Source organism: Cebus imitator, unplaced genomic scaffold (assembly GCF_001604975.1).
Source record: "Cebus imitator isolate Cc_AM_T3 unplaced genomic scaffold, Cebus_imitator-1.0 Scaffold53, whole genome shotgun sequence".
NCBI lineage: Eukaryota > Metazoa > Chordata > Mammalia > Primates > Cebidae > Cebus > Cebus imitator.
In genome coordinates this window covers 507,241-523,127 of record NW_016107368.1, presented here as the reverse complement: position 1 = coordinate 523,127, position 15,887 = coordinate 507,241, and the positions used below count along the sequence as shown (strand labels likewise).

The window sequence follows — 15,887 nt, the reverse complement described above, 5'->3', positions numbered from 1 at the left end:
AGACGGGGTTTCACCATGTTGACCAGGATGGTCTCGATCTCTTGACCTCGTGATCCACCCGCCTCGGCCTCCCAAAGTGCTGGGATTACAGGCTTGAGCCACCGTGCCCGGCCTAAGATAGTGACTTTTATTCTTTCCAAAAGGACTACATTTCTTACCATGTGGTCTTTATTACAAAATGTACTCACATCTTTGCCAGACTAGACCTCAGAAACAAATTTAAGTAAATGACATGTCCCCAGTTTGCCTGGGACACTCCCACTTTTCACCTGTTGTCTCATGCAATTATTAATAGCAACCCCTCTCACTTTCAAAAGTGTACAGTTTGGGCCATGTGCAGTGATTCATGCCTGTAATCCCAGCACTCTGGGAGGAGGAGGTAGGTGGATCTCTGGAGGTCAGGAGTTCAAGACCAGCCTTGCCAACATGGTGAAACCCTGTCTCTACTGAAAAATAACAAATAGCCGGGCATGGTGGTGCGTGCCTATAGTCCCAGCTACTTGGGAAGCTGAGGCAGGAGAATCACTTGAACCCGGGAGGTGGAGGTTGCAGTGAGCCTAGATCGTGCCACTGTACTCCAGCCTGGGTGGCAGAGCAAGATTTCGTCTCAAAAAAAAAAAAAAAAAGTGTACAGTTTGGACAACATGAAACCTCATTAATTTTTTTCCAAACGAATCACCTTGGGTTACCCCTGCTTTTTATATCTTGATTTAATAAAACCCATCTTTTACATGTTTTGTGACATGGATCAATGTTTTCACTTATTGTCTAAAAGTCAGATTTTTTAAAAAAATATCTATTTTTAATCAGCCCTTCCCTCAGTGATGTACTTGTTTGTTGTATTTTAATGCAAAACCTGCTAACTTTAGGGGCTACTGAGATGTTTTAGAATTTGAAAGATTAAAAACCACTCTTTCTCCTGCAACTCATGTTTATTGCCACAAGGTGGTGGTTTACTCTAAGGAAACGCTTCTGAGACCCAAATTGGACACTAGGAGCATTTTCTTCATCAGAACACTACAGAACTGATGTGACTCTGTAAAACAAGAATGACCGTCCTCACTTTAAGAGGAAATCATAGACCAAAGCAGGCTGTGTTTCCTCAGATACCTTCCCGTTTTTCATCATAGAAGATAAGAGTGTATACACTCAGGCCGGGCGCGGTGGCTCAAGCCTGTAATCCCAGCACTTTGGGAGGCCGAGGCGGGTGGATCACGAGGTCAAGAGATCGAGACCATCCTGGTCAACATGGTGAAACCCCGTCTCTACTAAAACTACAAAAAATTAGCTGGGCATGGTGGCGTGTGCCTGTAGTCCCAGCTACTCAGGAGGCTGAGGCAGGAGAATTGCTTGAACCCGGGAGGCGGAGGTTGCGGTGAGCCGAGATCGCGCCATTGCACTCCAGCCTGGGTAACAGGAGCGAAACTCCGTCTCCAAAAAAAAAAAAAAAAAGAGTGTATACACTCATCCTCGTCTAAGCTGACTCCTCTCCCTTTCCTTTTTCCACAAGTAACAGCAGGTCCCTCGTGTGCCTTGCTCTGAGGAAGGCAGCCAGGAGTTGTAGAACTGAAAGCTTTAGGGTCAGACAGATGTGGGCTGGATCACAGGTACACTTACTACCTGTGTAAGCTTGGGTAAGCTACTTCAGAATACCCAGTCATAGTTTCCTCATCTTTAATTTTTTTTTTTTTTTTTTTAGAAATGGGGTCTTAGTTATGTTGCCAGGTGTCTGGAACTCCTGGGCTCAGGCAGTAAGCAGTCCTCCCACTTCAGCCTCCCAAGCAGCTGGAACCGTAGGGGCACACCACCATGCCCGGCTTGTTACCTCATCTTTAAATGAGGAAATAAGACCTGCCTTTCAGGAATGTTGTAAAGAGAGGTAATGTGTTTCAAATTTTCTTGACATTAAAACCAGTGTTGTTGTTGTTGTTGTTGTGAAGGTATCATGCCTCCTTTCCACAGTATAGAAACCTGTCGGGCAGCAGCGTCCCACCCAAGGACTGCAAGCCGTAACTCCCCAGAAGAGTCATCCAAGTCGTTGTGTGGATCAATATTTTAATTCCTTTTTATTACTTCATATTCCATGGTCTCAGTATACCACTGTTTGTTTCATATTAATATTTGGGTGGGAAATGAAGTAGGGGTCAAGGTTCTTTTTATTTCCCCATATGGATTTCTGGCTGTGTAAGCACCATTTGTTGAGAAGACTTTCCTTTACTTCATTGGATGTAAAGGAAATGAAGTGTCTTTGTCAAAAACCAACTGGCCATATAAGAGTTTCCTTCAGGATTCTCTAGTCTATTCCGCTGATCTGTTTGACCATCCTTATACCAGTACTTAATTACTAGTTGCATAGTAAGTCTTAAAATCAGGGAATCTAACTCATCCAACTTATTCTTTTACAAAATTTGTCTATTTTAAGTTCTTTTACTTTCATACAAATCCTAGAGTAAATCTGTTAATATGTCTTAAAAATCCTCTTGGAAATTTGATTAAATTGCATTGAATCTAAAGATTGGCTTGGGAAGAATTGACATCTTTTAATGCTGAGTCTTCTAGTCCATAAATAGGATATGTATTCCATTTATTCTGTAACTTCGGCAATGTTTTATAGTTGCTGAATCAATCTGGCCAGTCGTTTGTGTTTATTAATGCTATTGTTAATGAAATTGACTTTCAAAATTCATTGCCAATTTTGTGCTGCCAGTACATAGAAATACAACTGATTTTTTGTATATTGACTTTGTATTCTGAGATCTTGCTAAACTCACTTCTTAGTGCTAGTAGTTTCTTTGTTGACTGTGAGGGTAACTGAAAACACCAGACAGTGAGCCATAAAATGGAAGCAGCCGCTGGTCTGAGCCTACCAACCTGCCTTGGACTGTGTTGCATTTTCTTCATGTCATCGTAGTCAGTGGAGGTTACAGTCAAACTGCTTATCTGTATTGTGAGTCCCTGTAGGACAGGCTATCCCAGCCACTTCCTCGTGAATCTTTTATAATGAACCTCAGGTTTCCATCATGACCTGAACAAATGAGCCCTATGTCACCCACCATTCAGGCTTATCGAGAAGTCAGAGGAGATGGCAGGGAGACTTCTACATCTTGTAGAGGAATGTGACCATAGGTCCCTCCTCTTGGCAGACGTTTCTCCATAGGTCTCTCATGTGTCTGCATATTTTTCAAGCAGAGGCACTGACTGTTTTATTCCTAACCACCTTTTCAGGAATGTTTATATAGCAAACAGCCTTGAAAGATAGAGGTAGTATCTCCTTCTAAAGCAAAGGCAAGGTTTGTTTATAGCCTTGGAAGTTAGAGATAGCGTCTCCTTCTGTAGAAAGCATACTGAACTCTTCAGTGTAAAAGCTTTGGTTTCTTCAAGCTAGGCTTCTTCTCCTGTAACAGAACCCACTGCATATGCAGGTGTCACCTGGCCCTCTGCGTTGTCCTGTGGGAAGCAGGGTTCAGGAAACAGATGCAAAAATGCAAATACTTTGGTTATTGCTACTGCTTTGAATAATAAACTATCCTTCATCTCTGACCCAGGAGTGACTTATATGTTCTTTCAGCATCCATGATTATGGAAGAATAACTTGTAAGCTTACCAGGGGGTAAAATCTCAGATGATTTACAGTTCTTGACACCTCCCTAGAGGTAATAAACTGTGCGCCTTGATTGTTGAGGCTGCTGGAGCACATGTTCTTCCAACCTCCCATTAGAACTCCTTGCCATACACTTGAAACTTTCGAGGCAGAGCTAGATTTCAGTCAAGCTACAAATACCTCATTATCGAGGACTTCTCTCCTCCAGTGTTTCACCCAAAGTTTCCTGAATGGCTGCCCTGGAGATTTGAGGGCTTAATGCTAAAAGGCTTTAAGCATTTAGAGATCTCTAAATGTCACTAATATTTAACTCAAAGATTTGTGTGCATTTCGGAATACAACGTACCACATCCATGTTTGTTTTAATGTAAAAATAACACTTAATAATTCTAACCATCAGGGACTTTTTAAAAAACTGTTTTCTAACTGTCTTGCTTGTCAAGACAGTTGACAGGATGCTACTGGATGATGCTACTCGATTTCAGAAAATTGTGCTAAATTAAAGCAAGCAAGCCCTGCATTTCAAATTCAGCATTCAGGCCCTTTTTCTTTCTTTGATTTGGAATTACAATATTTCAGGCACTAAAACTCACAAAAGTGTGACTACAAAGGAAGATCATTTTCCATTGTTTTACAAACTGGGGCTTGATTACTGAGAGGAGATGCTCAGGAAGCTGACCCCACACTGTGGGTGGCGGAATGTCACTGTGAGTATATCCTGTTGAGAGGCCACATTGTTCATGTGGCAGGGAGTGGCTCTTATCTAGGTGGTAGCAGCGGCTTCTTCTCCTTCTTTTTCTTCTTCTTCTTTTCTTCTTATTCTTCTACTTCTTCTTCTTCTTTCTTCTTTCTTCTTTCTTCTTTCTTCTTCTGAGTTGGGATCTCACTCTGTCACCCAGGCTGGAGTACAGTGGCCCGATCATCAATGCTCACTGCAGCCTCAAACTCCAGGACTCAAGCAATTCTTTCACCTCAGCCTCCCAAGTAGCTGAGACTACAGACAAATGACACCATTCTCAGCTAATTTTTAAATTTTTTTGTAGAGACAGGGTCTCGCTGTGTTGACCAGGCTAGTCTCAAACTCCTGGGCTCAAGCAATCCTCCCACCTTTGCCTCCTGAAGTGCTGGTGAAACAGCTCCTCTCTCTGGGTATTTATCTGTGGTTCTGTGTCCCACGCTGAGAAAGAATTCAGGACACTGATACATACGAGGAGTGGGTTTAGGAGCAGAAAGTTTAATAGACAAAGAAGGAGAGAAAGAGAGAGAACTTCCTTATACTGAGAAAGCGGGTCGCCCTAGAGAGGGTCTTTGGTTTGGGGTGGAATGTGATCAATTTTGTACAGAGGCTTGAGGAGGCAGTGATTGATTTACATAGCGCCCAGGGGATTGGTTTGACGAGGTGTGCCATTTTACAGAGGCCACGAAAAGACTGGCACTTCCACCATTGTCTTTTATTATGCAAATTCAGCTTCTACCTGGCAGTTGCCATGACACCAGCACACTTGGTTTTACCTGGATGGTGACATGATGCCCGCACATGTGGTGACGAGGAAAAGGGAGTGGGTACCGCAATATTGGGTAGACCTGGCTCTTAGCCACCTGCATTTACATATGCATATCTATGCTTGCAGCCTGACTTTCCAGGCTGTTTTCTGTTAGACATGATTTGGGGGCTGCTTTTTATTAAAGGAAAATTCCACCAACCCTTTCTAGCTACCTAAAAATAATTTCTTAATAACTCCTGTATTACTGGGATTATAGGTGTGAGCCACAATACCTAGTCCAAGGTCAGCTTTTATCAGCTTCCAGGAAATGTTATTAAAGGCTTTTCTTTTTTAATGAAGACAGATGTCTGATGCTTTAAAAATGATTTTTTACCCTCAACACTCATTTTTATCAAATGTAAGTTTCTGAAAATGTAAGTTTTTGTTGTTGTTGTTGTTGTTTTGTTTTGTTTTGTTTAGACAGAGTCTCACTCTGTCCCCCAAGCTGGAGTACAGTTGTGTGATCTTGGCTCACTGCAATCTCCCCCTCCTGGGTTCAAGAGCATCTCCTGCCTCAGCATCCCATGTAGCTGGGACTATAGGCGTGTGCCACCACGCTTGGCTAATTTTTGTATTTTTTTTTTTTAGTAGAGATCGGTTTCACTACATTGGCCAGGCTGGTCTCAAACTCTTGACCTCAAGTGATCCATCTACCCCCATCTCCCAGAATGTTGGAATTACAGGCATGAGCCACTACATCCAGCCTGAAAATGTAAGATTTTGAGTAAATGTAAGCTACTCAAAAGACTCATAGTTCTCTTCACCCAGATCCCCAATAATTGGGGAATTGACCAGAATAAACCGTTTCGTTATTTTAGTTCAGACGACCATAGATTTGCCATCCAAAAAGCAAGCTGCCTCCCACCCTCAGCCAGGCACAGTACTAGCTGTATGGCCCAGAGACAACAGCAGTAACCCATTCTCCAGCAGTCACCCACTCTAGATATGTCTTTTTACTTGGGCATGCCTACAGAACCAGTACAAGCAAGTGCTCAGATATCTTAGTCCATTTTGTGTTGTTTATACCTGAGGCTGCGTAATTTATAAAGAAAAGAGGTTTATTTGGCTCACAATTCTGCAGACTCTACAAGGAGCATGGTACCAGCATCTGCTTCCGATGAGGTCCACTCGTGGCAGAAGGCAAAATGAAGCTGGTATGTGCATATCACATGGTGAGAGAGAAAGCAAGAGAGAGCACAGAGGAGGTACTGGGCTCTTTCCAGCATCCAGTTCTCATTGGAGCTAAGAGTGAAAATTCATTCATTCCCTTGAGAATGGCATTAGGCCATTCACTGAAATCCGCCCCTGTGATCCAAACACCTCTCACCCGGCCTCACCTTCAACACTGGGACAGGAGTTATTAACTATATCATCAGGGCACTCCAAATTACCAAGTCTTTACATCACTCACTGAATGTTAACTCTGGGATTTCATGGAAGAAAACATGAGAATGATTGAGAGAAAAACAGAGGTGCTGGATTTGGTTTGTATCTGCATGTAACAAAACCACTGACAAGAATGAAATTTCAAAACTTTATTCTTTTAATTCATTGAGTAAAAACAATACTCCAGGAAAATGAGCCAAGCAACAAATAGCCTGTGACTGGCCCCAAAGGCTCACACATGCGCCATACCTGGATGTGACAAGCACAGGCCCTGGGAGGTCTGCTATGGTCTGGACATGTGTCTTCCATAGCAGTGCTTAAGACCCTGGAGGAGGTGTGGGGGCTCTTTTCTCCACTGCAGCTCCTGCCCCCCGCCCCCCCGCGCAGGTCATTTGGTTACCAGAAAAAAAGACCAGTCTATTAATATTCCAAATATAGTAGCCATAATTAAAATATGTGTCCACTTTAGTGGCTGGGCCTGGGTCCTCTTCCCTTTTCAGCTTTATTTCCCAGCATGAAGGCAGAAGTTGTGCAATCCTAGAGCAGACTTGCTCCTGAGAACAGACAGGGAGAAAAACCGAGCCCAGTCATGAGTAGGATCTGAACAAAGATGTCTAAGGATTAGGACCTCAGCCCACATGCAGGCTCAGCCTGCGGCTCAGGGGAATGAACATACTGTACTGGAAGTCTGCCCTGATTATTCTGTGACCTTGGGCGGAATTATGCATGGAATCCATGCCAAGGCATTGTATCAGACCCAAATTATTGGGCCCACCTGCTCCCCACGCCTTGAGCCACTTATGCAATTGAGACACAGCTGCTACTACCAACACCTCGTCTCCTAACACCACCAGCTGTCCCAGCCTTCACTAGGATGAGATCCAAGCCCTGGCAGGGCCTCCATTGTTCTTGCTGAAGCAGGAGTCGCAGCAGGTCTGGCCATAAGCCGAGGCTGATCATACCCACAAACCTCTGGGCATTCCCACCACCTCCTAAGGCAGGCAAAGCACCACTGCACAGGATCTGGATTCCTCTGTGGCTGCCTGGAGAAGCTGATGATGCAAGCTGGAAGTGGAGAGAGTGCATCCTGGGCAGGACTTCGACCCGTGAGAGACAGAAGGCAGGAAAGAGATAAACTCCTCTCCCTAATGAAATTACCCCAGTGCTCAGTAGTTCCAGGCCAAAAGGACGCATTTTTTGATGGGATTATGGTCAGCCTAGTTAGTGCACTGTCTTTCATTTGCTTCCCCACCTTTCCTGCCTCACCTCCCTTTTCCTCTCACTTTTGCTGCCCTGGGACTGTACCTTCCTCCAATAAAGGGTTAGTATATATATTTTGCCACTTGGCACAGGCTGTTTCCTAAGGAACCCAGGCTAAGACAATCCCCTTTCCTACACTTATTCTGCACTAATCCCCCACAGGAAAACCTTCGATGTTTCTAATAAGTATCTCCTTGTTTGTATATGTATTTGCAAATTTTTGTGTGTGTATGCATATATTTTTAATGTATGTAGGGGTTACTGTGTGATACACTTTATTCCTCATTCTCTTTCTTTTTCAATCATCCCAATGTTTTAAAAATCCATACGTGTTGCTATGTAAACACTGGGTCCAGGTGCTGCCTGGTACTTCATGGCAAGCACTCAGCACATCTTCCCTACCCACTCCCCAGTGATGAACCTCAAGATTGTTTCTGAATCCCCCACCTCAAACAATGCTATCCAGCTTAAACGTTATTTGAAACTCTTGGCCATGTGCAGTGGCTCATGCCTGTAATCCCAGCACTTTGGAAGGCCAAGGTGACCAGGAGTTCAAGACAAGCCTGGCTAACATGGCAAAATTCCGTCTCTACTAAAAATACAAAAATTAGCCAGGTGTTGTGGTGCATGCCTATAATCCCAGCTACTTGGGAGACTGAGGCAGGAGAATCTCTTGAACCCAGGTGATGGAGGCTGCAGTGAGCTGAGATCACCCTACTGCACTCCAGCCTGGGTGACTGAAAATAAAAAAAAAAAGAAACTCTCATTCCACCTGGTGTCAGAAATTAAGCCATAGGCAGTTCCATTTCATATCAGTAAATTCAGAAATTTCTCAGTTAAGTACTGTTTCTTGCCACCTGCCCCCAATACACCCTTCTGTTGGAGTTACCTTGCAGTTGTAAGGGACTTACCTAATGCCAGTGCACAGTAGGAGGATTACCTGTCCGCTCTGGCATCTTCAGGGACGTACACATCTGGTGGTATCAGACTATTATCCATACAGATGGTTACTACATTCTTTCCAGGCTAACTGCAAGATCCATAGGATCTTCCAGCTTAAAAAAAGTTTTTTTTGTTTTGTTTTTTTGAGATGGAGTCTTGCTTTGTTTCCCAGGCTGAAGTACAGTGGCATGATCTCAGCTCACTGCAACCTCTGCGTATTGAGTTCAAGTGATTCTCCTGCCTCAGCCTTCCGAGTAGCAGGGATTACAGGCATGCACCACCACACCCAGCTAATTTTTTTTGTATTTTTAATAGAGACGGGGTTTTGCTGTGTTGGCCAGTCTGGTCTCTAACTCCTGACTTTAGGTGATCCACCTACCTTGGCCTCCCAAAGGACTGGGATTATGGGTGTGAACCACTGTGCCTGACCTTTTAAAAAGTTTTATTTTAATTTTTGTTTCTGTTTTTTTTTTTTTTTTTTTTTTAAAGATGGGGTTTCACCATCGTGGCCAGGTTTGTATTTTTAAGAGCAATTTTAAGTTCAGAGCAAAATTGAGAGGAAGGTGCAGAGATTTTCTATATACCCCCTACTCACATACATGCATAGCCTCCTGGATTATCAACATCTTCCTCCAGAATGTTATATTTGTTGCAATTAATGAATTTACATTGATGCATCATAATCATCTAAATAATTTATATTAAGGTTCACTCTTGGTATTGTACAGTTTTATGAGTTTTGACAAATGTATAATGACATGTATCTACCATTGTAGATTCATATAGAATTGCATCTGCATGGAACTGCAATGAACTTCTCCATCATCCATCACCATCTTCAGCAAGGTATGGATCTCAGCCTGGTGGTAGAATGTGAAGGTGAGGACCTCATCCAGGTTTCTTCTTTCCTTGGGTGCTCTGCCTTAGCCCTAGAGGCTGCTCCTTATATCTGTAATTGTATTCTTCAGAGTTTTCTTTTCCCTTTGCTAGATAATCATCTCTTACCCATAATACATTTTTATATTAAAATTTCCTTATTTAAATTATCATGTGGTTTCTGTATCCAGAGTAAACCCTGACCAATACATAGATATACCAATTTGTACTTCTACCTGCAATGTGTGAGAGTTCCAGTTCCTCCACAATTAGTTATTTTAAAGCCTTTGTCTACCAACCACAACATCAGGATGATTTGTGTGTCTTCTTCTATAGTCTGTTTTTCTCTTATCAGAATGATATTTTCATATCTCTTCACAAATCTACTTATTTTTTCCATATGTAGACATTGTATGTAACAGGCATAGAGACTCTAGATGATATAATTTACCACACAAAGTGTTCCCTCTTTCTTCTGTTAAGCAGATGGGGGTAAGGAATGATCACATCAGTCCAGTGAAGGATTGAAGTGGGTTGGGACTGGGTTTTGGTTTTGGAATCTGTCTATCTCCAGTTTATCTCTGGTTTACCCCTATGCCTGGCATGTGGATTTTGGGTGAGTGCCTTGCCAGGTTTCTGGATCCACAGCCATGAAACACTGTGAGATTCAGCTCTGGCTTTTCAGAGGTTCCCAGTCCAGCTTCCAGATTCTGTCTCCATGAAGCTTCAAGATCTGGCCAATGTCTTGAGGTGGGAGCTGGCTCTGTGTTTGGGGAAGGCCCTTCCTTCTTGGGAAACTTTCATTTTCTAAGCATTGTGGGACTGTAGAATATTTCTTTTTCTGTTTGAGACAGAGTTTTGCTCTGTTGCTCAGGATGGAGTGCAGTGGTGCGATGTAGGCTTATGGCAACCTCTACCTCCTGGGTTCAAGGGATTCTCCTGTCTCAGCCTCCTGAGTAGCTAGGACTACAGGTGCGCTACCACGCCCAGCTAATTTTTTGTATTTTTAGTAGAAATGGGGTTTCATCATGTTAGCCAGGATGGTCTCGATCTCGTGATCTGCCCGTCTTGGCCTCCCAAAATGCTGGGATTACAGGCATGAGCCACTGCGCTTGGCCAAATATTTCAGCTTTTGGTTTTTTTGAGACAGGGTCTTGCTCTGTTGCCCAGGCTGGAGTGCAGTGTTGCAATCAGAGCTCATTGCAGCCTTGACTTCCCCAGCCCAAGTGATTGTCTTGCCTCAGCCTCCTGAGTAGCTAGGACCACAGGTGCACACCACCACGTCTGGCTAAGTTTTATTTTTTTCTTTGTAGAGATGGAGTCTCCCTGTGTTGCCCAGGTTGGTTTTGAACTCCTGAGCTCAAGTGATCCTTCCACCTCAGCCTCCCAAAGTGCTGGGATGACAGGCATGAGCCACTGCATCCAGCCCTATTCTGCTTTTAGATGCATTCCTAGGTGCAGAACTCAGCAAATGTCAGGTTCAGAAAATTGGTGGTGTGTTTAAAGCTCCCATATTCTAATTTGTCATTCTAGCACCTGTGACCACTGAAAGCTTTGCTGGTTTCCCTTTCCTCCATTACATACAGGCCCTCCTGCTATGCAAACTTGATCATTAGCAAGTGCCCCAAACTGACAAATGTCCTGGGGATGGCGGAACAGCTGGGGAGCCTCGTCTCAGTTTGTTGCAGTAGGAGTGTTAGCCTGCCACAGCCTATTAAATCCTACCTAGAAGAGGAAATCGCCTAGGCTTTTGAAACTCAAAACTGTCCTCTTTAAACTGTTGTCTCTAGCGTGTGTTTCAGTATTTTAGATTTGACTTTTTTTTTCCTTGACAAATTTCTGCTACACTATCACTACCCGGAGGCTCTGGGTGTCAAAATACGGAACAATGTTTCTCAAACTGTAGGTTACAATCCATTAATGGGGCACAAAATTGATTTAGTAGGTCATGCTAACATTAACTTTTGTTTCATGTGTGTGTGTTTGTGTGTGTGTGTTCTGGTTTGCAGTGTAAAACCTATTTCTTCCTATAGATTGCAGCCCACAATGTTTAAAAGCCACTGGACTTTAAATGGAGTAAGAGCCAAGGGGAGAAAAACAAACATTATCAGAAGCAAACATATTAGCTGAGTATGGACAACTTTTGGAGAAGTTTGGCTGTTAATGGGAAGGAGATTGATTGGAAGCTGCTCTTCTGGCCCCAGATAGCAAGAGTGAGCCCGTGTGAGGAATGAACTGTAAGTAGCAGAGAAGAAAACCTTATGAGGCCTACTTGCTAATGAGGCTGGAGGAGGTGGTGGGTGTGAAGGGCTGTGTTTTAGTCCATACCCCTCCGCTGCTATAACACAATAACATAGACTGGGTAATTTACAAGGAAAAGAGATTTATTTGGCTCACAGTTCTGGAGGCTGGGCAGTTGAAGAGCATGGCATTGGCATCTCGTGAGGGCCCTCCGATGGCAGAATGCAGAAGCTAGGGTGAGACAGAGAGAAAACTGGACCAAACTGATCTTTTCTATCAGGAACCCAATCCCTATGATACTAACCCATTCCCACAACAACGATATTAATCAATTCATGAGGGCAGAGCCTTCATGACCTAATCACCTCTGAAAGGCCCCACCTCTAGCAATTAATTTCAACTTGAGTTTTGGAAGAGACATTCAAACCACAGCAGGGCACCAGGGACGGCTAAAGATGAGACGTGGTTGGACCTGGACTGGTAAAGTCCATGAAAACTCTGAAAGCAGAGTATAAGATCTTGCCATTACATCATGGGCAGCCCAGGGGAAGACAGGCCTTGTACTTGGCACAGAAGGGTCAGCAGAGGGGATGAATAAGCATGGGTGGTGTGGGCAAGGTTCTTTTGCTAGCCCATGGTTGATGCCTCAGGGTCATTGAAGATCTAATTCCAGCCGCAGGCCTGTAGCTGGAATGAACACTAGTCTCCTATTCACCTTCTCCCTGTTCCACAACACCAAACACACACAACTGACCTGCCCTTCAAAGCCACCTGGCATGGAATAGGCTTTGTGGTCAGAAGAGCCTGACTCTCATTCTACCAGCTGTGTGAGATTGGGCTTACAGTCTCCTTATATCTAAGACAGGGTTCAGATGACCTTCAGCACAGGATTGCTGGGAGGTGGGCACAGCCATCACTATGTCTGGTGTCAGGCACACTGTAAGTGCTCAGAAGCTCACAGCTACTTTTACCTTTACAGAAAGCACTGAAGCTGGGAGTTCTTTTTTTTTTTGAGACAGAGTTTCACTCTTGTTTCCCAGGCTGGAGTGCAATGGTGCGATCTCAGCCCACTGCAACCTCTGCCTCCTGGGTTCAAGCAATTCTCCTGCCTCAGCCTCCCAAGCAGATGGGATTACAGACATATGCCACCATGCCAGGCTAATTTTGTATTTTTAGTAGAGGTGGGGTTTCGCCATGTTGGTCAGGCTGGTCTCAAACTCCTGATTTCAGGTGATCCACCCACCTTGGCCTCCCAAAGTGCTGGGATTACAGGCGCGAGCCACTGCGCCCAGCCTGAAGTTGGGAGTTCTAGAGGAAAGCTGGCCACAATGACCTTGTTGACTTCCAGCCCCAAGGTCCCAGGCCTCCAGGTTTGCTGCTGAGCTAGGCCCCAGTTTGGATCGGCTCTGAGGCAGGGCACTCAGCAAGCCTCAGGGCAGAGAGGCAAGTGCAAGACGTGCTGCAGTGGATGAAATGTGTTTGTTTTTTCTGCTCTGGGTTGGCAAGTGGCTGTGACCTTAGCCAGAAATTGGCTCTTGGCCTTGTGGCTGGCCTTGGACCTCTGCGCATTATATTTGGGCCTGAGCCCTGCCTGGGTTTTTGGCTAGGAGTCTGGCCTTCTGCCATGGCTCAGACACACCTGATCAGCCAGGCAGATCTGCCAGGGATTTTGGAGACTTCAGCTCAATCATGCTTCGGCATGTAAGATTTTCTCCTTGCCTTCTCAGCCTAGCTAATTGTTATTTGTCCTTCCCAGATGTGGCTCAGTCATCAGCTCTCACAGAAGTCCTTCCCTTGGCATTTGCCTCCTCCCCATATTGGGTCAGGTGCCCTTCCTCTGGTCTCCTACAGGCACTTTGCTTCTCTTTTCCACACCACTTGCCCCTCAGTTGACACTCAGCTTGCTTGTAGGCAGTTCTCTGCCCCAGCGCCCGGTACTCAGTAGATGCTCTGGCAGTGTTTACTGGATGAATGAAGCTTTTCTGCTCAGTGGCTCTGTTTTCTAAGCCCTCATTTCCCGGAACCACAACTGTATTTCAAGGTTCAAAGAGCAGAGGAGGCAGCTCAAATGGAACAGCCCATCCCCAATCACAATCTGCAAGATTTTTTTTTTTTTTTTTTTTTAGTAGAGACAAGGTTTCACCATGTTGACCAGGCTGGTCTCAAACTTCTGACCTCAGGTGATCGGCCCGCCCCGGCCTCCCAAAGTGCCACAATCTGCAAGATTTAATCTCACCATTAGAGAATTGCAGGTAGGTCAAGCACTGTCTCACATTTGTAATCCCAGCACTTTGGGAGCCCCAGGTAAGTGGATCGCTTGAGTCCCAGGAGTTTGAGACCAGCCTAGGCAACATGGCGAAACCCCATCTCTACAGAAATACAAAAATTAGCCAGGCATGGTGTGCACATGTAGTAGTAGTCCCAGCTACTCAGGGGGCTGAGGAAAGAAGATGTCTTGAGCCTGGGAGGTCGAGGCTGCAGTGAGCTATGATCACATCACTGCATTACAGTGTGGGTGACAGAGCCAGACCCTATCTCAAAAAAAAAAAAAGAGAGAGAGAGAGAATCCCAGGTACCTGGGTATGACTATTACCTGTTTAATTTCCATTTCTGAGGAGAGGTTTATTACAGATATGTGTATGAAAGCAGTATAAAGACACTGCTTTGACTCTTATGTAGATGTTGTCTCAGCTCAAGCTGAGGGCAATGGGTCAGGGTCCTGTGCCAGTCAGGGCCCAAGAGAGGACATCTCTTAACATGGGGAGCCCATGAGGGGGTGACAGACCACCAGGATGCACAGATCCCTGCCTGCCTTCCCAAGTTCTATGGTAAATGGAGGGGGTCGAGGGAGTCAGGTTCTGGGGCAAGACCAGCCAGTCGAAGTACTGTAAACTACTGTCCCTCAAGCCTTCTCCCCAACCAGGTCTTTTACTCCCTACTGCTAAGGAAAGATACTCTTGATGGCACCCAACCTGCTGTCCCCTTTCCTGGGGACTCTTGGAGTCTACAGAGCCTTTGGAGCAGCAATGGGAATGGAGGCACAGGGGGTGCACAGCAGCTGTTTACAAATGGCTGCATGGGTGGCTGGAATGCCAACGGAAGCCTGCGTGGGATTGAGAGCTTCAGCATGGCAGACAGGGTCAGCAGTGCTGTGAGGCTCCCTTAGGCCCGGGACAAACCTGGGAGGGGAGTGGGTTCCCTGGACATGTAAAGCTGGTTCTAAGTCACTGAGGTCCACCCACAGAAAAAATGTCCTCAGAATTGATGCTGACAATCAAAACCACAATGAGATGCCACTTCGCCCCCAATAGGATGGCTGCAATGAAAAAAGACACACAATGACAAGCGTTTGCAAGGATGTGGAGATATTGGAACCCTCATACGTTGTTGGTGGGAATGTAAAATGGTGCAACTGCTTTGGAAAACGGTTTGGCAGTTCCTTCGAAAGTTAAAGATAGAGTTGACATATGATCCAGCAATTCCACTCTTAAGCATATACCCAAGGGAAAGAAGAACATATGTTCATATACAAATACTTGTACATGAATATTCATAGCAGCTTTATTCACAGTAGCCCCAAAACAGAAAGCTATATATTCATCAAGTAATGCACAGATAAACAAAAGGTATAGACATACAGTGAAATATTACTCAGCCACAGAAAGGAATGAAGTACTGCCATATGTTACATCATGAACAGATCATTAAACATCGTTTAATGAAAGAGGCTAGTCACAAAAGGCCACATGTTGTGTGATTCCATTTATAGAAAATGTCCTGAATAGGCAAAGAGATTGAAAGTAGATTAGTGGTTCCCAGAGGCAGGGGGAGGGGTGAAGGAGGAGTGACTGCTACGGGGCAGTTTATTTTGCGGGGTTAGGGGGATAGGGGGAGTGGGGAGTGGGGGAAGTTTGTTTTTTGCAGGGAGCGGGCACCCTGGGGAGTAGGAAGTGGTGAAAATGTTCTGGAATTAGCTCATGGTTATGGTTGCACAACTTTGTGAATATGCTAAACACCACTGAATTGTACACTTTTTT

The 15,887-nt window shown here is 44.7% G+C and overlaps 1 long non-coding RNA gene across 2 annotated transcripts in view; it reads left to right on the top strand.

The window, feature by feature from the left end:
- LOC108304187 overlaps window positions 1-11,840 on the top strand; it is a 16,288-nt gene extending 4,448 nt beyond the window's left edge. Inside the window, exons 1-3 of one of the 2 annotated variants that reach the window (XR_001825156.2) lie at window positions 1,760-1,879; window positions 9,510-10,359; window positions 11,643-11,840. This is a non-coding gene — a long non-coding RNA (uncharacterized LOC108304187). Of the gene's footprint in view, window positions 1-1,759; window positions 1,880-9,509; window positions 10,360-11,642 lie in introns of those variants that run through there. The other variant, XR_005200252.1, reaches the window with a different exon arrangement.
- Window positions 11,841-15,887: the final 4,047 nt, after the last annotated feature.